Genomic DNA, 13,066 nt, shown 5'->3' on the forward strand with positions numbered 1-13,066 from the left:
GTGGGATATAGTATGAATCCTAGATTTAAATATATTTATAAATAACAATAATAAAATGTGTAAAAATGTGAAATATACCAATATGTGCTCAAATTGTCCAATATATGTAAAAAAACTATGACAATATGAATGTGTTTGTTTAATATATATATAACACGTGCCAAAATCCGAATCAGTGAAAAGAAAATTATATAAAATATACAATATAAAACTCACATATATGTGCAATGTATATATTGCCTATCATATCACTACATCATGTTATTCGGTGAAAATAATATGAAATAAAGTGCAACATGCAGTACTGTGCAGAAAAACCAATAATATAATATAAGGACTGCACCAAAGCACAAGTGCGAGTGTTTAAGTGAGTACACCCCAAATATCACAATTAGTGCCAACAAAAAAATCTAAATATATGGCTCAAAATACTTTTGAAAGCACACTGCGCAGAAGCCCCAATTGTGATGTGCACTCAATAATCCAGAGATTGCCAGAAACCCACATAGGTTTCAGAATTCCTGTGTGCAACGGAGGAGGGGTAAAATAACCCCCAATGTACCTGTATAGGAAAGGGTCAGTCAGGTCCCGTGTGGCGCACCCCGACGCGCGTTTCGGATCTGAGTCCTTCGTCAGGGGGTGGCCATTTGACAATAGGGGGGCCACCCTGTCAAATGGCCACCCCCTGACGAAGGACTCAGATCCGAAACGCGCGTCGGGGTGCGCCACACGGGACCTGACTGACCCTTTCCTATACAGGTACATTGGGGGTTATTTTACCCCTCCTCCGTTGCACACAGGAATTCTGAAACCTATGTGGGTTTCTGGCAATCTCTGGATTATTGAGTGCACATCACAATTGGGGCTTCTGCGCAGTGTGCTTTCAAAAGTATTTTGAGCCATATATTTAGATTTTTTTGTTGGCACTAATTGTGATATTTGGGGTGTACTCACTTAAACACTCGCACTTGTGCTTTGGTGCAGTCCTTATATTATATTATTGGTTTTTCTGCACAGTACTGCATGTTGCACTTTATTTCATATTATTTTCACCGAATAACATGATGTAGTGATATGATAGGCAATATATACATTGCACATATATGTGAGTTTTATATTGTATATTTTATATAATTTTCTTTTCACTGATTCGGATTTTGGCACGTGTTATATATATTTTAAACAAACACATTCATATTGTCATAGTTTTTTTACATATATTGGACAATTTGAGCACATATTGGTATATTTCACATTTTTACACATTTTATTATTGTTATTTATAAATATATTTAAATCTAGGATTCATACTATATCCCACATTGTGTTTTTATTCAATTTAAAATACAAAGATATTTTTCTGGTGCATATATCTATTTTAATTTTTCGGAGGCTATAGTAATCTGGTGCCTAATAGGATTGGGTCAGCCTGTATCATTTTTCCTTATTATGTTTTAATATTTTGACATTATTGTAGTGGTCTTGTTGTGCGCACATTGTTATATTTTATACATTTTATATTTCTGCCAAATTGCACAATAAAGCATTTTATATATTACCTCTGTCTGGGGATTTTTTTCTGGGTTATTCTATACTGGCTGTGATTGTTATTTCTGGTTAGTGGGTCTCCACACTCTCCTCCACAGAACACTGGTCACTGGTGTAATGAATATATATATATTTGATTCAGTTGGTTATTAACTATTTTTGTATACAGTGATTGGTGTATCTGTGGTTGTGTTAATTTTATGCTTTAGATTAAGTAGATGATCTAACAATAGCCTACTATAGAGTAACACAATACACGTCAGGGAGTCACAAGAATCCATCTATAGAAAACTGGATATTTTCCAAGCAGCTATTGTTATTTTGGATATTGTGCCAAGACTTGGTATTATGGGGTCACTCCCCCACCATCACCATGTATTTTGTGACCTCTAAAAGCATCACACTGAATGTGCTGTTTGTTTCTTTTTTCATGTTACTTGATTGTAACTTCAGCACTCCCGAAGAGATGACAGTATTTCACGTGTATTTGATGCATGTATAAAAGATGGTTCGCCAGGGTGGATATAATATATGCTGACACTGATATCACTATGACTGCTATGAACACAGAGCTCTTTTGATGCACTGATGTTACTGTGAAAATGATACTTTCTTCCTTTTGTGATTCCAATAATTTCTTTGTATAATAAAGGAATGTGTGCATATTGAATGCATTACGAGCAATCAGATGTGAAAAAACTGAAGAATGTAAACAATAAAATGATGAACAACTGTTACATTTTAGTATTGATGTGTTTCATAATTGTAAAGACATTCTGTATGTCAGTGCGCTATGTCTCCGTTGGACACATGGAAGTTAGACAACACTCTTGTATTCAGCCGTTTATGTTCACCACATTTTCCTTCCAGGTCGTATTTGGAAGCGACCACCATAATGTAGCAGCGGTATTTACCTATTTGATTTCTACCTCACATACCAACAGAACCTTTCCCACTGCCTAAGCACCTCTCCTACCAAGCTCTCCTACCGCTCTTGATTCCTGCACCTCTATAGATTATACACAGTATTCTTCTTTTGAATCTAGCTGTTTGATAGCTTGTTTGCTCCCATTTCCAAGATGATATGTTTATTATCCAATTCTAACTGTTACCTCTGTATCCCTGTGGAGAACTAAGCTTCAAAAGTGGGGTGTAATGCAATTGTTGGCCAAATATGCATTATGGTCGAGGTTTCTGGTTTATATAAGCTTTAGGCCCTGCATTAGGTACAAGATGAGTTTTGATGAGTGCTCTTTTATTTTTTTAAACTAGAGAAATTAGAAAAAAATGATTGTGCTAAAACGTAGCAGATAGTAATGGGCACGAACCTGAACAGTAAAGTTTGGGGTCCGTACCGAACACCTACTGTTCCGGCACGGACTCTAAGCACAAACTTCTCCAGGAAGTCCATGTTCCTGTTGGGGTTCAGTACACCGAACATCTGGTGTTTCCCACGCTGTCATCTGTATGACAGAGCGAGAGACACCGCCGGCTCTGATCGGCGCAGTCAGAGCACAGCAGTCAGAGCGCTGCAGTGAGCCGGTCACAGAGGAGTCGCCTGATGGTAGTACTACTCCCATCAACCTACGCCTGTTGTCGCTGATGACAGTGAGAGCAGGCGCCGCTGAAGGGAGTATTTATCAGCCTGCGCTAAATAATCCCCAAAAAAATGATGTGGGGTCTGTTCTTGTTTTGATAATTAGCATGGCAAAACTGATAGCTGCAGGCTGCAGTCCTCAGCTTTATCATGGCTGGATATCGAGGATAGAGGGGGTCCCCATGCTTTTTTTTTTTTAAATGTATTAAAGTATTTAAATATATTAAAACTGCTTAGGGTACCCCCTGATTTTGATAACCAGCAAAGGTAAAGCAGACAGCAGGGGGCTAGCAATCTCAGACTGATAAGGGGCCATTGATATTGGCCCTGCAGCCTAAAAATAGCATTCCACAGGCGCCTCAGAAAAGGTGCATCTATTAGATGCCTGGCTCTTCCCACTTGCCCTATGGCGGTGGCAAGTGGGATAATATTTGTGGGGTTGATGTCACCTTTGTATTGTCAGGTGACATCAAGCCCAGGGGTTAGTAATGGAGGGGCGTCTATAAGACAGCTCTCCATTACTAACCCCATAGTCATATTGTAAATAAAAAACACCCAGCATAAAGTCTAAAAATTCACACCCTGTTTTACAAATGTATTGAAAAATAACAGTTATACTCCCCTTATGCCCATTCCATTGAAGCCATTGTCGCCTCTATATATTAAAAAAAAAAAAAAACGAAAATAAACAACCATCTACTTGCCTTACACCAAATCCACTAAAGTCCTCTGTTACAACAGAAAAATAATGGACAACCCTATCCCTCACCTGTCTGAAATGCAGCTAATCCATACTGTCCCATGACGATTCGGATGATTTGGAGAGCAGTTACATTAGTGACTGCTCACCCCATCATCCGGCTCACACTGACAGGGGCGTTATCGCTCCTGTCAGTTTCTAGCGCTGAGCTCCTGTGAGAAAGTTTGCTGGAGTTCATAGCTGAACCCCGATGAACTAACGGCACTGCTCGCTGCTTGAAAAAGTGCTCACCTAACGGTCCTAATCTTACCGCCAATAGGTGGCCATATTGCATGCAAATGACAGCATGGCAAACAGCGGATGTTCACCCCCCCCCATCCATCTGAATGGGGTCCAGGTTTGAGTACTGCTATGGTGCCTATGGTCAGTCGAACATGAACATCCAAGGGTTCGTCAATCACTAGTAGCAGATGATATGTACTATAGATCAGGAGAATTTGAGAGTCTTCATGTCTAAATGATTTCTTAAATGCTAGTTGGCCTCCTTCAGTTTCCTGAGCCTATACAATATATATTGCTTATCCACAGAATAGGTGGATCATGAGAATGTGGTCTCCAAAGTCCCGTGTGTGAACAGAATGTTAGTGAGCATGTGAGGCCACTGCACCATTCATTGTTTATAAAAGTGGTGGTTGCACATGCTCACTACCACTCCATTCTCATAATCGGTGTGGGTCTCTGCAGCCAGACCCTCAGTGATTAGACATTATCATCTATCCTATGAGTAGGTGACACAAGTTGAACTCTGCAATCTCATTTATACATTTGCTTTCCAGCTGCTTAATATGCACTTTTGATATCAACGACAAGCCACATACAATAGAATTATATTTTACCTCCTTTATATTAAGATAGAAGATATTTCATATTTGCAGCCGTCACATTTTCTGTATGGACAGTGAAAAAATTAAATGGCCAAGAATGTTTTTTACACAGTCTTTTAATTTTAATTATATAAATATCCCATGACTTACCGTACTTTTCTTCAGCCTTTACAGCACCTTATTAAAGGGTATATTACTACTTCTCTTATCTGAGCATTTCCGATTCTAATTCTCCTAAGCTTTAGATTCAAATACTTTTCGGAGATTAAATGGGTAACAATTTTTGCTAATCCTCCAACAAGAGCCTCCTAGGTCTTTTGTAACATGTCTCTTTGGGTTATAGTCACTGCACATGCACCAAAGAGCTTGTATTTACACACTCCTAAAACAACTGTGAGGGGAATTAGATAAGTATTAGTGTATGGGAACTACCCATGTATGCAACCACAGGTCGACGAAGCCACTGCACGACCAGCTCTATCCTCACCTACTGTATCCTCACCTATCCCTTGTAGATTGTGAGCCCTCGCGGGCAGGGTCCTCTCTGCTCCTGTACCAGTCGTGACTTGTATTGTTTAAGATTATTGTACTTGTTTTTATTATGTATACCCCTCCTCACATGTAAAGCGCCATGGAATAAATGGTGCTATAAAAAATTAAATAATAACTAGGTAGGTTCTATGAAGAATTTTAACAGAAGCTTCTGCAATGATTACTTGATTCCTTCCTTTTGTAATAATTGTGTAGCAATGGTGCCATCTGGAAAGGGACCCATTTATGCTCCAGTACTGTTCCCATCCTTGCATGAATGGTAGCATAGAGCAGATGGGGATCAGTTGATTAATGGTGGCAAATAACAATGAGATTGTCCCTTTCAAGGAATATGACTTATTTTCAGAGCTACTATTAAATTGTTGATGTTGTTGCATGCCACAAGAATGCCTTCCATGAAGAAGTATGGGACAGACTCTTTATCACAGATGCGGAACAAAGAAATCTGAACTCCCGCTAAGATATTCCACTGCTGTAGTCTGGAACCTAAGCACTCAGCCTTACCCCTGCGCAGATCCAAATTTCTAACACGATCATTCTGTTCACTTTGTGTTATAAGGGGTGGTTCAGTTGAGATTGAAAGTCGGGGTCTTGAGAGAAAGATATTTCATGACACCAAGCGCACTTTTCCGCACTTGACTCGACTGAAAATGTTTGTGATGTTTTTGGAGCCAGCAGTTTTCTGTATGTGGTACTGGTTGTATTGTAGATGGAAGGTATGGATCCTGTAAACCCTCTTCTTCCTTGAAACTTCTTTCTAATGGAGGGGCATCATGGAGAAATAACAATTGTTTGTGTGATTGGTTGACTCTCTCCAGATCATTGGGACTAGATTGCCTCTTCCCACTGAGTAAGATGTGATGTACTGTACATCTATTGCAGCATGTGTGGAGCTAAACCCTTGTCCTGATCTCCTGTTCTGCAGCCAAAATACAGATTGTAGGCTTTCCTTATCATGGTAGTCAAGTTTAAGATTACGTCATCGGAGCGAAGTTGGCATTTTTTTAATAGGTCACAATAAGATGATAGAATATTGAAGGCTCAGTAGATAAAATAGATGTAATAGGCTCGCTACTAACAATGCAATAATGATGATGAAATAAAGAAACAATTTGTCTATAGGCCTCAAGAAAGTAATTATAACCTTTTCTGGATCTTGAAAATTAGAGCCAGTTAAATGTAAGCATAATGTTTGTTTTCAGCACCACAAAATTAATTCAGTTCAACTGTTTTTGTCTCTGATCCAATTTGGCTGTAGAACAGTGTAATTTTTATGGTCCTTTTTGGCTTAGGGGCTCTTATAAATTAGTTTGCTATCGTCTTGTTAGTTAAAATGTCATTACAGAAAACATTTTGGTGATGGACATGGGTAGATAAACATTTTTTTTTCTGTAATACAAAGGATATTTGAGATTTTTAATGCACATATACTTGTTTTTGTGTTGTGGTAATTTCGAGAAGATTCAATGATTTTAAAAAGTCTGGAGTCGGTATAGGCAACTATAAAATCTGTGAAGATTTGAAACCTTTTAATAGGATTTGAAGTAAATGATCCAATATTGGATCTAAAGGAACGAACTATGTTTAACCTTCCTCTTGCTCTGTTTTGCCGATAGAAGCTTGTCCAGCTTTTAGCCAGTTTGAAGTAAGTGGATTAAGCCAATTTGGAGAGCTGTTTCTGTGATTGAAGTATAGAGAAGATTAAGCTGTATGATGAGGTCTTTTTTTCCTAATTGGTGTACTGCAGGGTCTGTTCTGGTTCACAACCTCTAAAGGTACCTTCACACTCAGCAACTTTACAACGAAAACGACAACAATCCGTGACGTTGCAGCGTCCTGGATAGCGATCTCGTTGTGTTTGACATGCAGCAGCGATCTGGATCCCGCTGTGATATCGCTTTTCGGAGCTACAAGTCCAGAACTTTATTTGGTCGTCAGGTCGGCGTGTATCGTCATGTTTGACAGCAAAAGCAACGATGTCAGCAATGTTTTACATGGAGCTAACGACCTGTGAGAACGATAAGTGAGTCACCGTTACGTCACAGGATCGCTCCTGCATCTTTGTGGAGCTGCCGTGTTTGACATCTCTACAGCGACCTAAACAGCGACGCTCCAGCGATCGGCTCGTTGTCTATATCGCTGCAGCGTCGCTGAGTGTGACGGTACCTTAAGGCTTGGTACATCCTGCATTCATCAGTCAGAATTTAGACATGTCCCTGACGGAGCCATTCGTTAAACTGAGACAAATGCAGTTCAAATGGACGCCTTTTGTTTTCTTTGATGGTGATATTCATCTGTTCAGAGGGGCAGAAGAACATAGCCCTTAGCTCAATATCCTATTAGTGTGTGTGCCCATATAACCTTTAATAAAAACCATGAATAGATATCCTGCAGCAAGCAAAAAGGAAGTAGCAATACATTTCAAATGCTATTTTTATCAAAAAATCATAAAGGCAATCTCACTGCGACAATGGTCGCTAACTCTAGGATCTCACCTCGCTATGTACCAGCACTCCTCAAAATAGAAGAGGGCCCAGAATGACCAGGCCCTTGGCTGTGTACCCAGCTTAATATAGACAGCTGTCTCTCTAATGCTAGCTGAGTAAGGGCTTTCTTTTCTTTCCTCAAATCTGACTCTTGGGAAATTTGGCCCCTTATGATGGTCTTATGAAACCCATGTAAGTTGTGAGTTCAGTTTAATATTGCTATAATGTAGAATCTTTGGATATTTTAGCCAGGAAAATTCACTCTTTTAAGAGGATTATGTTAAGTCTTATCTTCTAGGGTGTGAGGTGATGGAGAGAGCAAAAAAATTGTGCCATAACTGTATTGTGTTTTGGATATCTGTAAGGTATATGTTTGACTTTAACAAGAGATGGCATTGCTTGAACGGATACAAGAAGCCAATCTATAAAAAGGAATAAGACCTTTGTAAGTAAAGGTTATGTCATCTCAGAATGTGATCCTTTTCGTTTTTGATCTTAAGCTTTTTAAGGACACTCGGTTATTTAGTAGGCTTAATTATAAAATGTGTGAGTGGGTATTGTTCATCAAGTATTTCTGGTGTATATAGGCCCCTTGATTGGGATCGCATTAGGGCGATGGTGTCTGCTGGCGCCCCGGTCCCGAGTGGGTGATACCTTCTTCCCTGTCCCCTATCCTGACTATGGGATTTGCTATTCAGCTAGTTAGTGGGTGTGATATATACCACCTGATAGGAGTATTTATACCTATTAGCAGGCGGGGCGCTTTGAGTGACATTGTGGGGGTATCCGCCTATGAATCCCGATTGGTTGGTGGTAGGGTGCCCCTTTGTGTGACATATTGGTGGCTATAGTGCGCTATGGTACACGTGAAGCAGGATTGTGTATACCCACCAGTAGGAGCACCGGTCTGAACTATTTGAAGGTCGTTTCTCCGGGTATAGATCCTGCCTGATTGGTAGGTCAGCGCTCCCTGTGTGTCACACACTGGGAGATGTAGCGCTGTTATGATACACGCGGAGCAGGGATGCTTATACTCTTCAGCAGTTGCGGTGCTTTGAGTGACGTGAAGGAGTGTTTTTCATAAACCGCCCCTTATTGGTTGGTGGGTGGTTTCTCCTGGTATGTATCTTTTCTGATTGGTGGGGTAGCGCTCCCTTTGTGCTACGCACTGGGAGATATAGCACTGCTGTGATATACGTGAAGCAGAAGTGTATATACTCCTCAGTAGTTACGGTGCTTTGAGTGACATGAAGGGTTGGTCTCCATATGCCGTTCCCTATTGGTTGGTGGGAGGGCTCTGTGTTTGTGTGACGCAATGGTGAAAGCTCTGGGTGTGGAATCTGATTGGTTATGTTACCTGTTAAGAAGGATACGATGCCCGGCCTTAGACACGCCCCCATGAGGAAGCAGTTGTGAAACGCGCATCAGGGAAGCTGAGGTCTAGCGTGCCACGAGGCAGGATAACGTCAGTTGCTCAGGTAATATGTATTGAGCAGAGTGTTAAGATTTAGGAGTTGGGTATCATTAGTTAGGTGTTCAGGTTAGGAGGCCGGTGGGCAGTGCAATAGTCCTGTGGTTACTGTTTGGAGCAGTGTGTGCTCGTGACTCTTGGGTGATTTCGCCCTTGATAAGGAAAATATATATCTGTGATATTATGTTTGGTGCTCCGGTGTGAACATTGGGGTGGGCAATTGCCCGTTTCTCTCGAGCAATATAGTTCTAGTGACTGCTACCTGCTTCATGAAATAATGAATAATTGAGGAATATTATGTCCAAGTACTTTTCTAGTTTGGTAATAATCACTCTATAGTCTGCACCTTAAATAAGTTATAAACTTTACAGCGTTTATTGCTATTGTAGGGAGGAAAATTAATTCCTTCCTAGACATCTGCCGTCTCCTTCGCTGGCCTCTATGAATACTTATGTTGGTTTTGAGGCACTGTTTTAAATGTCTGTATTTTATATGTGAATAAAGGTTATTTTTTAATGGTAAAACACCTTATGACTGGGTATGATTTAATAATCTTGACGGTCAGTATGTTTATATCTATCTTGGGGTGTTGCCTATCCTAAGTGTAAAGGAAATGGGCTGGTGCTTTGTGTTTATCATTAACTAGCTGAAGAGCCCGGCGTTGCCTGGGCATAGTAAATATCTGTGGTTAGTTATAGCACCTCACTTCTCTTATTTTCCCATCACGCCTTTCATTTTCCCCCTCACATCTCTCATTTTCTCCCTCACACCTCTCATTTTCCCCCTCACTCCTCTCATTCCCCCCTAACACTTGTCATTTCGACCTCACATCTGTCATTTTCCGATCACTCCACTATTTTCCCTCACTCCTCTCATTTTGCACTCACACCTTTTCATTTTCACCTCACACCTCTCATTTTCACCTCAGTATATACATGTTTGTCATCTCCCTTATATATAGTATACACCTGTATGTCATATCCTGTATATAGTATATACCTGTATGTCATCTCCTCCTATATATAGTATATACCTGTATGTAATCTCCTGTATATAGTATATACCTGTGTCATCTCACCTATATATAGTATATATCTGTGTGTCATCTCCTCCTGTATATAGTATATACCTGTATGTCATCTCCTCCTATACATAGCATATACCTGTATGTCATCTCCTCCTGTATATACTATATACCTGTAGGTAATCTGCTCCTGTATATAGTATATACCTGTGTGTCATCTCCTCCTGTATATAGTATATACCTGTATGTCATCTCCTCCTGTATATACCTGTGTGTCATCTCCCCTGTAAATAGTATATACCTGTGTGTCATCTCCTGTATATAGTATATATCTGTATGTCATCTCTTCCTGTATTAGACCTCGTTCACACGTTATTTGGTCAGTATTTTTACCTCAGTATTTGTAAGCTAAATTGGCAGCCTGATAAATCCCCAGCCAACAGTAAGCCCACCCCCTGGCAGTATATATTAGCTCACACATACACATAATAGACTGGTCATGTGACTGACAGCTGCCGGATTCCTATATGGTACAGTTGTTGCTCTTGTAGTTTGTCTGCTTATTAATCAGATTTTTATTTTTGAAGGATAATACCAGACTTGTGTGTGTTTTAGGGCGAGTTTCGTGTGTCAAGTTGTGTGTGTTGAGTTGCGTGTGGCGACATGCATGTAGCGACTTTTTGTGTGTCGAGTTGCATGTGACAGGTTAGTGTAGCAAGTTGTGTGCAGCAAGTTTTGCGCATGGCGAGTTTTGCGCGTGGCGAGTTTTATGTGTGGTGCCTTTTGAGTATGTGCAAGTTTTGTGTGAGGCAACTTTTGCATGTGTTGCAACTTTTGTGCATGTGGCAATTTTTCCGCGTGTGCAAGTTTTGCGTGTGGAGAGTTTTCCATGAGGTGAGTTTTGCACATGTGGCGAGTTTTGCATGTGGAGAGTTTTGCGCGTGGCGGGTTTTGAGCGGCGACTTTTGTGTTTCAACTTTTATGTGGCGAGGTTGGTGTATGTGTGGTGAAATGTGCGCTGAGGGTGGTATATGTGTTCGAGCACGTGGTAGTGTGTGGCGCATTTTGTGTGTGTGTTCATATCCCCGTGTGTGGTGAGTATCCCATGTCGGGGCCCCACCTTAGCAACTCTACAGTATATACTCTTTGGCGCCATCGCTCTTATTCTTTAAGCCCCCCTTGTTCACATCTGGCAGCTGTTAATTTGCCTCCAACACTTTTCCTTTCATTTTTTCCCCATTATGTAGATAGGGGCAAAATTGTTTGGTGAATTGGAAAGCGCGGGGTTAAAATTTCACCTCACAACATAGCTTTGACGCTCTCGGGGTCCAGACGTGTGACTGTGCAAAATTTTGTGGCTGTAGCTGCGACGGTTCAGATGCCAATCCCGGACACACACACACACACACACACACACACACACACACACACACACACACACACACACACACACACACACACACACACACACACACACACACACACACACACACACACACATACACATACACATACACACACACACACACACACACACACACACACACATATATACACACACATATACACACACATATACACACACACACACACACACCTTTATATATTAGATTATAGAAAAAGGGATCTATGAGCAACATGAATTAAGACACTCCAGCTTTTTTTTTTTTCTGCCCTGGAGTGGTGCTTCTAATGTAAAGTCCCTTCCCCTACTATTATACTTACCCATCGCTGTCTTCACCTTTTCGTGGTACCATTCCGGTCCCGTGGCACCATTTTGTGGCCGCAACCTCTGACTGGAAATCAGAAGTTACGTCACAAGCTCTCAATGCAAGTCTATGAGAGCCAGAACAAAGTTCTCATAGATTTGTATTGAGTACTGACCTCCAGCTCTCGCCCAGAAACACTGGAGTGATCTGGCAGCTCACAACCTGCTGGACACTGGTGGGAGTGGCGGCAATAGAAGATGAATACAGCGGCAGTTAAGTAGGAGAGTAGGGACAGGAACCTTAGATTAGATGCACCACTCCAGCACTACAATTTAAAAAAACAAAACCACAGGAGTGGTGCTTTAAGAACTGGTTCCCTGATTGTGGCAATTTGTTTTACAGTAGATTAAAAGAACAGAACCAAGTGAAACAAGTGACTTTACTAAATATTATCCAAATATACAAAATTTTCTTTTGCGCTAACAGTGTGCCCATTGATGAATAACTATATACTGTATGTATGTAAAAGTAAGAAAACACACAGAATAAAAGCAGTTTGTTTGTATCAAATCTTGGAGAGTTAAAGTCCGTTGAGCCCTTGTGCCAAATGTACCAATAAAATCAATGATCGAGGGGATCCTTTACAAGTCTAAGTCATAAGAGCCTTGTGTGATGGCATGCACCTAATTTTCATCCCTTGGAACATCTTGAGTCTCTATGTACTCATACCAAATTTAAAGAAATATTGTTAGCTCCTAATAAGCAAGGGTGCATGTCAATAATATGTCCATCTGTACCAGGTACAGGATGTGAAAAGTGCTAGCTGTGAAATTGAAGAAAAAATATGGCATAAGCACCATATGAGTCAATTCAAAATGGAGAATCAATATTACTGCATGCAACATACTTTTTTTTTGGGAGAAAATAGAAAAAACAACTCGCCCCGTGTAGCGTGTTGAAGCACAGACTCCAAGGGACTACTTGAAGAGAACAAAGAAGAAATAGATAGGTCCAGCTTCCGTGAAGGCTTCAATTTGTTGGTAACAATAAAAATTACATGGCATCAGTGAACGTGGAATACATAAATTGAAGCAT

Source organism: Ranitomeya variabilis, chromosome 5 (assembly GCF_051348905.1).
Source record: "Ranitomeya variabilis isolate aRanVar5 chromosome 5, aRanVar5.hap1, whole genome shotgun sequence".
Lineage (NCBI taxonomy): Eukaryota > Metazoa > Chordata > Amphibia > Anura > Dendrobatidae > Ranitomeya > Ranitomeya variabilis.